Here is an 11,866-nt window from a genome sequence, read left to right as displayed (position 1 = left end):
ATGAGTTTGTATGAACGTTAACTTAAAACCATTAGGGATATACCTCAATATTTTCCTATTAATTAGAATATTACAGTTTACCCATTTCTGCATTGCCAACCAGCAGCAGGTTTTGACTAGTGAATTCCACCCAAAGTTGACATCTTTAATCCTTTAAGATGGCACCCTTACTTATTCAACAACTGTTTGTTGTGTGCCAGCTCTATGCCAGAGTACTGAAGATTGAATGCTGAACCTGCTGGACAAGGTTTTTAACTTTAGTTGAGAGAGTATGTATGTGATGACAAATAAGCAGTAGACTGTCAAATAGTGAGTGCTGTGAGGAGAACACCAGGGTGGCAGGAGTCATGGACCATGGGTTGAGAGATCACGAGTGGTCTTGGACATTTGTGGAAGAACCTGAAGAAAATTCCCTGGTGGAAGGAACAGCATGTGCTAAGTCCCTGAGTCTGCACCACTTTTTCCTATCTGTATGTAGGTCCACTAATCACTTTGATTTCCTAAATTGTCACTACTGTCTGCTCCTTTAAGACCCCTGAATTCCTTTGGTCCTTCAAAGCCCTTCAAGACTCCCAGATGTAACATCTTTATTGTGATTCAGGGTCACCAGGAAAGGCAAGCTGGAACTCTGGGCAATAAGTGGGAGCTGCAGTCCACGGGTGGGATTTCATCAAGGGACCTCAGTTCTGCTCCTAAGGCCTTTCAACTGATAGAATCAGGTCCGCTCAGATTATCTAAGAGTCTTACATTAATCATATCTACAAAATACTTCTTGGCAACACCCAGACTAGTATTTGCTTGGATAACTGGGGACTAGCTAAGTTAACACAAACTGACAATCACAATTTACCTCTCGTCAGCTCGGCACATGCACATGTCTCTCTGAACCATACTTGATCTTCACATAGAAAGTAACAATAGCAAGGTAATATTTCTGCCTAACATGGTGGTATTATCCTTCATACAACCAAAAACACTCCCCAGGAGAGGATGCAGAGTCTTTGGATTGTGTTTACTCTTCTTGATATCCTACACCTTAAATACTGTGATGTAAAGTTAACCATTATTAAAACCCCTTAAGTTAGATGACAAGGAATAAGAGGGAAGGGAAAAAAATGTACTTCATATACACACATACACAGAGGAAGGAATACCCATAACTATTACAATTCTCATTCCTGCAACTGGTCATGTGGGCTGTAGCAGGTATTTATAGCTACCTTCTTCCATTGTCAGGTTCATATTAACTCTGCTGTCAGTAAGCTCCTCAGCCGGTCATGGTTCTTAGCCTGGCAGGGTGACCCAAACCTTTGCCTGAATACGGTTGTAGTTTTCCATCAACCTTAATCATAAGACATGCTAGTACTAAGGGATGCCCTAAGATCTGTATTTCAAACATACTCTTCCTTAACCTTCATTGTATAGTAGCAACCCAGTTTTCCTTTGGTAATCAGGATCAATCACACCACCAGTACAGCAGTTCCCTTTTTGCGTTTTGATGCAGAGGCTTGAGCCCAAAATGGCTGTGCTGTAACCTCAACTTCCAGTTCAGTGGAATCATTGCTGTGTCTCCTGGTGGAAGCATTCTTCCCTAGGAACTAAGGCCTTTATACCAGCAGAGCATAAAGTCTCAGGAACAGGAAATAGAAATTGCCAGTGAGTAAGTGGTAATAGTGAGTGATACCGCTCCATTTTCACCCCTTGATTATTGAACCTAGAAACCTGGCTGTGGGCTAAGGCCTTTATACCAGCAGAGCATAAAGTCTCAGGAACAGGAAATAGAAATTGCCAGTGAATAAGTGGTAATAGTGAGTGATACCGCTCCATTTTCACCCCTTGATTATTGAACCTAGAAACCTGGCTGTGGCAGAAACAGCACCACATTTACAGCATACATAGCCTTCTGGAGGACACTGCCCCAGTTCTGCAAAATATTGCCACCTAGCTGGTGCTGTATCTTGAGTTTTCGGAAGGCTATTCTTCTGTTCTATCAAGCCAACTGCTTCAGGATGCTGGGGGACATGGGAAGATCAGTGAATTCTGTGACCATGGACCCATTGCCACACATCATTGGCTGTGAAGTAAGTTCCTTGGTCAGAAGCAATACTGTGTAGATTACCACGATCATGGGTAGAATGTTCTGTAAGTCCAGAGATGGTGGTTTTGGCAAAAGCATTGCTTGCAGGGAAGGCAAACTCATATCCAGAAGAAGTCTGTTCCAGTAAGGACAAAATACTGCCCCTTCCATAATGGAAGTGATCCAGGGTAATCTACCTTCCACCGGGTAGCTGGCTGATCACCCCTGGGGAATGGTGCCATATTGGTGGTTCAGTGTTAATCTTTGCTGCAATAGATTGGGTACTCCACAGTGGCTCTGGTCAGGTTGGTCATAGTGAATGTAAGTCCATGTGCCCTGCCTGTCCCCTGCCACCATGAACCCATTGAACAATGGCAGGGATGGCTGGAGAAAGAGGCTGACTGGTATCCACAGAATGGGTCATCCTATCCATTTGATTATTAAAGTCCTTCTCTGCTGAGTTCACCATTTGGTGAGCATTCATGTTGGACACAAATATCTTCACATTCTTTGCCTATGTACCTCTATCCATATGTCTCTTCCTCAGACTTTCTTGTCACCAGTTTTCCAATAATGTCCTTTCCAAGTCCATACAGCCAAACCATTGGCCACAGCCCAATGGCCAGATTCATACAGGTCATTTAGACTTATTTAAGTCAAACAGCTATTGTAAAACTTTACAGTAACTCCTCCCAGAATACTTTGGCTACCTCAAATCTAGTAATAAGGTCATTTCTCCTTCCAAGCAAAATAAACAACCAGGTGCACTGCATGTAATTCTGCCCACAAGGAGTATTTCCCTTCACCACTGTCCTCCAGGCATGTCCCAGAGGGGCTTGTAGAGCTGCAGCCATCCACTTTCGGGTAGAGCCTGTGAATTGTGCAGAACCTTCTATAAACTAGACCCAAGTTTTCTCTTTCTCAGTCAGCTGATCATAGGGAGCTGTCCATGAGTCCATAGGTGCAGGCTGGGGGACAGAAGGTAACGTAGCAGGAGTAGGAACCGTGAGCATTTGGCTACTTCTTCATGTGTCTGTAGGGATTGCTTGAGCCATTCTCATACATACCACTTACATTTGACAAAGGAGTCTGCTGTGTAACCCAACTTTATGGTCTGGTGGGTTATACAACACCCAGTTTATGAAGGACAACTCAGGTCACATGGTGGCCCATGGTTAAGGGTTCAGTCTCACTAAAGTGCAAGTAACAAGCCAAAAACTTTGTCAAAGAAGAGTTGCTGTCTGCAGGGGATAACAGGGCTTCGTTTTGAAACCCTGAAACTGACCATTACACCAATCCTTGATCTAATATAAACTTATAGAAAAGCTATAAAAAATTTGGGTGTATCTTTTAAAAAGTAATGATCAATGCTCAAGGAGGAGGAAATGCAATCACTTTTTCAGCTTTTCTTTGAAAATGGTTTTAAACTAATCTGTGTTGTTTTATTTATCAGAAAAATTCCATTTTAGGGTTATACTTTGAATATTCACACTTAAATACTTGTCATATAATTTATGGCTAAATTAAGTAATGAATAGCCATGGTATGAGGGTCTCTTCAACTAAGTTTAGCCTTAGTAGATAAAAGAAACAGTGTAGAGACAAGAAGCCAGTTGGAGCACTGTGCCATAAAGTTAAGATGAGAAAAATCTGTTTAGAACTCAACATATTCTAAACACACACAACCAGTGCCACCACCATCCTTAAAATAGAAGCCAAATATTTAGGTAGCTGAAAAGTACATGTTTTTCATTTCTTGTAGACCTCATTTGGGGTTGGTTTGGTTATTTTTGAATTCCTTACTCAGTATAAAGAAAGTATTTTTTCTAATTTTGGTAGGATGGCACTTTTTGGAACAACAAATCAGGAAAGGCAATACAGATAAACCAGTTGACTAAAATAATCAGTTCTTGCCATTTAGTCTAGCCGGAAATGAGCATACCCCCACGACCCAGCAACTTCATGTCTAGGTATAAACCCTGAAAAATATATGCACAGTGAGACATGTGCTGTGAAGCTCATTGCAATGCCATTTGTAGGAGCATAATTGGAAGAAACCTTAAAGTCCATCAGCAGAAAATTAGATACATGAATTGTGGCATAATTGTATAATAGAATACTCAGAGAAGTGGAAATAAATAAGTTACTGTATGTACTAACTTAGTATGGATTGGATACATACGAAATTCTTTATAATAGTTGCTTTTAGGAACATGGGACCAGAGAGAGGACCCCATGGAACTTCTAAAAATATATCTATCTGAAGCAAACCTACAAAACATTAACATTTATTTATTTTGATTCTTAAAGCCCAGGTTATTATAATAGCCTATGCACTTTTGTACTTTTTCTCTACCACACCAAAAATAAACCTAATATTTAAATTTTAGGATTGTTGTTTTTTGTTGGTGGTGTGTGTGTGTGTGTGTGCATGTGTGTGCGTGTGTGTGGTTGTTGCTTTCCTTTCTGTTGCGAACAACAAATCCTCTTATTAAAAATGCCTCGACACAAACCTAATCATTTAAGGATCCAACTTAAAATCCTTGACAATTTCTCTCAATAATTTGAAGTGTTTGTTTGTTTGTTTTTTTAGGGAAGTTGCTTCAAGAAGTCAGGGTATAAATGTATGCTATAATTATTTGTGAAGACATTTCTGGATAATAATAAATCAAATTAACATAAAAGCAATTAAGCTTTTAATATAATTAAGCTAAAACTCCTCCATGTAAATTGAAAGCCCGGCTTCTCAAGTTCATGTTCTATATGAGGAGCAAGTGAATTTTAGGATGGCTATTTTACTGTAGACCATGGTTTTGTGTATATCACATTGGGGTGAAATCTGCCAGAAATTTCATTAGATAATTTGTAACACTCCCAGTATAATTCTGGGCAGGAACCACTATGGGCCACACCAAGCCATAGTTACTCAATACAGGCCACTGAGGAGCCTATCCCCAAATGCAACATTCATCTGGGACCATTATGGACATCCTAGACATGAAGAGACGGATTGTATATGAATGATATTGTGAGAGGGTAAATAGGACGTTTGGATGGTCCCCTACCTCCTGTGTTTAACTTTGATCATTGGGATGAACCAATTGTACATTCCCTGTAACAGTCAGGACCCTGAAAACAGATGGCACACCAAAAGGTTTAACTGAAGAGCGCTGAATGAGTTGCTTGCAAAAATGTTGGCAGGGTTAAGGGAACCAGTGAAGGAAGGAGAAGCACAGTCCCAGCAAAAATGAGAAGCCCTGAGCTCCCTTAGGTTCCAGGGCAGTACTGGACTCGGGAAGGAGCTGCGTCATAGAGAAGGGGTCCTCCTTCTGTGGAAGGGGCATCTGCTGAGCAGGTCAATACCCCGACCCTCTGCTCCCCCATTCAATCTCCTGCCAGTCCTCCCTAGTCCTCACTAGTTAACCTAACCAGTAGCTGGAGGTCAACGGAGTTGGCGGCTGCAGTGAGCATGTGGAGCAGGGCAGAGAAAGGCAGAGAATAATTCTTGGGGACCAAAGAAAATGAACCATCATATTTTCCTCTTAGAGAAGCAGAAAGATAAAGTTAGGGCCGAGCCCATGACGCACTTTGGAGAGTGTGGCGCTGGGAGCGCAGCAGTGCTCCCGCCGCGGGTTCGGATCCTATATAGGGATGACCTGTGCACTCACAGTGCTCACTGGCTGAGCGTGGTGCGGCCGGTCTCAAAAAGGACAAAAAAAAAAAAAAAAATTTAACTTTTACAGTTTTTTTAAACTACCAATTAGTACTTATTGAAGACTCACTTATCATGTCTTGAATATCAGTTTTAAATATTTTGAATGGCAGAAAACTCTTTTTCTTTCTAAATTAAACCCTAAGGACTAAAATTTTGCCCCTCTTTCTAAAGTTAATTCCATGTATAGGAGGCAATTGGCATTGCATATTTTACATAAGAAAGTTCACATATCAATAACAAACTATGAAGTCTATGATAAAGGAATTATAAATTCTGTTAATATTGGCCGGTCTCAAAAAAAAAAAAAAAAAAAAAAAAAAAAAAAAAAAGAAAGAAAGATAAAGTTATCCTATAAGCTAATGACATAGTTTTATTGCCAAAAAGTGGCAGAGAAAAAGGCTGAAGATCAAATATTCTAAAACTCCAAGTTTGTTTTGTAGATGTTAGTTGGTAACCTACAGAACAGTTCATCTCTAGGAATACCTGGTTACTTAAGAAAACATTTAAAATAATCTTATCTTTGAAATTATACTGCAAGTTAAATTACTTAAAGTTTGGCATTCTGTTCATTTTATACTCTATATGTTAGATAGAAAAAGGCAGATAGAGAGAGAGAAACGAAGAATATGTATAGATATATAAAATGTGTTATATATAGACAGAATATATATGGATTATATATTTTATATGTTGTATATAACATCATATATGTAATATTCTATAGATTATGATTTTAATGGCTATAAATAATTGGTAACATCTGTTTCACAAGACATCCAAGCTAGAATTACTGCATTCTGGTGGGAATGGAAATTGATATGACCTTCCTGGCAGATAGTAAGGCAATATATACCAAAATCTTTAAAATGTGCATACTAAAATTAAAAAAAAAATTGATAACATCCCATGCAGACACTCTTAGAAGCTGTTAAAGGAAGTACAAATTGGTACAGTTTCTTTGGATGTCATCTTGGGAGTACCTATTAAAATTTTCCATGCACATATGAGGGTTCTTCAGAAAGTTCATGGAAAGATTTATTATCTTTTAATTCTATCTTTTCATGCACTTTTTGAAGTACCCTTGTATACTGTGACCTAGTAATTTCACTCCTGGGGAATTGAACATGTGCACAAAATACATGTATAAGAAAAACGCTTATTGTGTCATTGCTTGTAATAGCACTAAATATATATTTGTGTATATTTATGTGTATGTATATATTTGTATATGTGTATATATCTGTAATACAGGTAGTCCTGCCTCAGTATCCTCAGGAGAATGGTGTCCCAGGACCCCTGCAGATACTAAAATCCGAGGATGCTCAAGTCCCTTATATAAAATGGGGTAATATTTGCATATGACCTATGCACATCCTCCTGTTTACTTTAAATCATCTCTAGATTACTTATAATACCTAATACAATGTCAATGCTGTCTAAATAGTTGTGATACTATATTATTTATTTGTATTATTTTTATTGTATTGTTATCTTTTGTTAGTTTCAATTTTTCCGAATATTTTCAATCTGCAGTTGGTTGAGTCCAGGGATGCAGAACACACAGTCATGAGGGGCCCAGTGTAACTGCCACTTTCCCTTTCTCCTTTGAGCTTTGGTCCTGAATGGCTCCCTGCTGGTTTTAGTCCCAAGATGATGTTCATACCTTATTGCCTTTACTAAACCCTGCCCACACCTTAGTACACAAGACTCTTCATTAAACTCTCCTCAAATTACCCCGTTGGGTGTGTCATCTACTTCCTTGCCAAGCCCTTTATGTCTGGCCCTTGCAAAACTCTCCACCCTCAACTCACACTTCCTTCCTGCTCACTCTAGGCTTCTTTCAAGTTTCAGATAAGCCCTCCAATTTGCAATATTAAAGAGCATACTTTCCTGTTATCTTTAAACTATATAAAATCATATTAAAATATATATAACATCTTGTCTTGGGGGAACAGATGCTGAACCTGAGATTTGTGTGCAGGAAGTTTACTGGGAACACCCTGGGGATCAACACCCTTGAGGGCGTGAGGGAAGCAGGGCTGGGCAGAAGGAGACGTTGGGCTGTGATGCATTTCCAGCAAAGTCCTCACCTGCTCCCATGGGATCTGGAGCTGGAGCTGGGAATGCCCCTTTAGAGCTGTCTGGAATTGAGGAAAGGAGGCTGGGCTTTTTCACCTCCACACTGACAATCACTGGAAGTGAGCTGCCCCTGGGAGAGAGGCAACTTCTTTCAGTGAAGTCTGTTCCTCAGAAGGCATTAAAGTATGACTTGTCAACAGTCAACACCCCCCAGAAGCAGGGAAATAAGTTCTTCAGTCCTGAAGGGAGGATCCTGGGGGCATACCACAAAATCTACCAAGAAATCCTACCCCTAAGAATTTATTAAAAGTAAATGTAGATATAGGCAAAGATCTAGGTACAAAGATGTTTATAAAGGAGCATTTATTTATAATTGGGACATTAGATACAATCTAAATATCCAATAATAGGAAACTGATTAAGTATAGTACATCTGAAGAATACTATGTAGTTATTTTTATTTTTTATTTTGTCCTTTTTGGAGACCGGCCGCACCGCGCTCAGCCAGTGAGCATTGTGAGTGCACCTGTCATCCCTATATAGGATCCGAACCCGCGGCAGGAGCGCTGCTACGCTCCCAGCGCCACATTCTCCCGAGTGCGCCACGGGCTTGGCCCCTATGTAGTTATTTTTAAAACTATGTTGCAGAAATGATTAATCACAACATATTATTAAATGAAAAAGCAAGTTATAAAACAACTTGGTTGAAATATATATATATATTTGCAACCACAAATACTTGTATAAATATATAGAAAAAAGACTGGAAAATGCACATCAAAATGCAAATTGTAGTTATTGAGAGATGGTAGGATTACAGGTAACTTATAATTTCTTCTTTGTACTTTTTTGTCATATTTTTAGCATTGAACATATTGATTCCATAATCAGAAGGAAATGATAATTTGGGGGATTGAAGAAAATACTGTGGTTGTGATAGCACAGAACAGTTATTTTCAACTTGCTTTGCCATGGAAACTTTTCCGGAATTAGAATTTACATGTAAACCCCAAAAGGGAAACAGATCACCACGGAAGTGCTCTACTTGGGTCAGGGTAGAGATGGGGGAGAAGGGGAGGGCTGTGGGGTACAGTCTGCTCAGTTCTGTCCTTCACCACCTTTCCCCCACCCCCAAACCCTATGCTCTTACTGGGTCCCTTCATGTCCTGCTTAAAAACAATGGAACTCTGCAGCCTGCATCACCAATTTTGTTGCACATTGAAGATCTGAAACTGTTTTCAGAGGCGAACCTTGGTCCGGCCCACAAGTATGCCATCTGCTCACCTCAGTGTGGCCATACCATGGCTGCTATTCAACCCTGAGTGGGCTCCTTTATTTTAATGACATGATGTCAGCTTTACCCTGTGCTTGATTAAGTGTCCAAGCTTGTGCATTTGTTTTTAACAGCAAACAGAAGAGCAACACTCCATGATCCTGTCAGAGATAAGCCCAGACTCTCAGAGAGGCTGCACTAGTGCAGTGGCCAAAAGCAAGGAGCCACACAACCTGGGCTCACCGTGGAGTGACCTGGGCAAGTGACCTAATATCTTTCCGTTTCAGTTTCCTCCTCTGTGAAAAGGTGATCATGACGCTCATGGCACTGCCCACATGGAAGTGCTGCAAGTATTAAATAAAGCAATACACAGAAAAATATCTAGACTAGAGACTGGTAGCTGGTGTCTGCCATGATTATTTTCTGCTCAGTCCTTATCAAAAAGCTCAGTTACAAGAAATAATATTCATGGAGGCTGTTGTCCATCTATTCCTCTAAATATTCAGGGGTTTAAAAAAAATAAATATTCTGTTTTAGAGCTGCTTACTTGGTTAGCACTATTTTAGCTGCTGGCAAAATTACTTCTGCTAAATAATCACTTGCTGTGTCACTTGTCTTGATGAAAATCATAAGAAATGGACATATGAAACTTGCTGGTGCTCTTCTTACAGGGATGATGCCGACGGCAACAGCCATATTTCACCTGGAAGCCCCTTCCTTCATCAGGACTCATGTGAGAGTCTCTCTTCAGCGCTAAGCACATCTGCTTTAGTCATGTGTTTTAAATGCATAGGCTGCTTAGCTTCCATTTCTAATCATGGTGCCTTCCTTTCAGGACCCCATGACAAACATCCTTGAATCATACCCATGAATTCATGGGGTTTGTCTACCCTTATCTGTCCTCTACCTCAAATTCCTCATCTGTGTGTAATGTCGTGTAATGCATATTTCTATAAGTTGACTCAAAATCCTTTTCTGGGGATGAGGTATAGAACAAAGAAGAAAGCAAGTAGTAAGTAAATACAGAACTGAATACATGCTGAGGAACACAGTGGTGATGAAGAGGCTACACGGGGAAACCCTGTTTCCTGATTGCATTCACCTCATGTATCAAAGAGGGTTGTGTCACTGGTTCTTTCCTAAGCCCCGCCAAAGAGTTCAAAGTTGTTGCAACCTCATTTAAGATGAATAGCAACTACCAATAGACAATCAATTGTGCTAATCTATCATTAAGAAGAGAAACCTTTTTCAGATCTTCATAAAACATGGTAGGGTGCAAAAATGACAACCAAGTAACACAGGGAATGAATATAACAAATGCCCAGTATTTCCTAAAGTAATAACAATAAACTTGCATTAATTTTTGTAGGCTCGGCTTGGGAGTACTAAGCCCAATTTTTCATGGGTAGGAGAGCAAGCTTACAAAAGCTCACAGAAAGAAAGTGTTCTGAATCATGGAATTTTTATGTTGGATGGAAGCTTTGTATTTTCAAACTGGAAAGTACCTCCAAAAAATGCAATCTTCTTGAAGTCCAGAGATGCTTTCAGGGGCTTTGCAGCAAGTTGGCAGTCCCAGGACTGGGATCGGGACCTGCTGACAATGGTGTCTTGGGTGCTGGATACAGACGACTCCAGCATGAACCCATGTGTCCATTCAACCAAACCCTGCTATGGTAGTTACCACACTTTCCAGTCTATGGTACCGTTTCACTCATCTTTTAGTCAAAGCAGAATGTTCTATCTGCACAACTTAAGTATTTACTCTCCAGCTTGAGGGAGCACAGCCTGCCAGTGGCTCAGAAAGGAGGGGTGCCCTTCTTGGCTCTATATGCCCTCAGAGAAGGAGGGTCATGTGAACTCAGAGCAGAGGCACTTCAATGCCCTTTTGGGGTTGGACTGGAGGAAAGTGACCTTACTTGTCTGCAAGCACAGCCCTGATGTGAGTTCCTCTGCTAGGCAAAGGATTGGAAGCCAAGGGTTAGGATCATGTCTGAATCAACTAGCCCCTGCCAGCTAGTTGGTCTGTGGGAGTAGAGCTGCCTGTACCCACTCTCAGACCTGTGCTTCTTAACTTGGTGACACTCAAGAATCACCTGGGGAGCTTTTGAAAACTACTGATGACTGAGCTCCACCTGACCAATTAAATCAGAATCTCCTAGGTCAGTAGAGGTGGCAGACGTCACTATTTTCAAAAATCTTCCCCAGTGATTCTAATAAATGTTCAGGGCTGAGAAGCACTGCTACAGATGGATAGGGAGGCTGCCTATCTAATGAGAACTGGGCAGCCCTGAGAGGCCAGCCTTTTTAGAAATATTCCCTACTACCCCCCTCATCCTTCCCTTCTGTGACCTAACACAGTATCAAAGGTCTGCCCTCCCCCTCCCCCAGTGACTCTGGTGATGAGATATTTCTGTTGTCTGTTTTGCTTACTCAGCTTTAATTGAACACCCATTCTCAGTCATACACCAGCAGGAACCCAGAAATGAATATGACACAATTCCTGCCTTCAGGGAGCTCACAGACAGGTCAACACAATCTTCACACATTAATAGAAAATAATGCCAGCCAATGTTTTCAAGCACTTTCCATGTGTCAGATTCTGTTCTAAGATTTTGTATATTAACTCATTTAATTCTCTCAACTACCTTCTTGGATAGGAACCACTACTACCAAGCCCATTTTATTTTTTTATTTTTTTATTTTTTTTGTCTTTTGTCTTTTTC

Source organism: Galeopterus variegatus, unplaced genomic scaffold, assembly GCF_000696425.1.
Source record: "Galeopterus variegatus unplaced genomic scaffold, G_variegatus-3.0.2 Scaffold1414, whole genome shotgun sequence".
NCBI classification, from domain to species: Eukaryota; Metazoa; Chordata; class Mammalia; order Dermoptera; family Cynocephalidae; genus Galeopterus; species Galeopterus variegatus.
The sequence above is the reverse complement of the archived record's forward strand: the minus strand, read 5'-3'. Positions refer to the sequence as shown.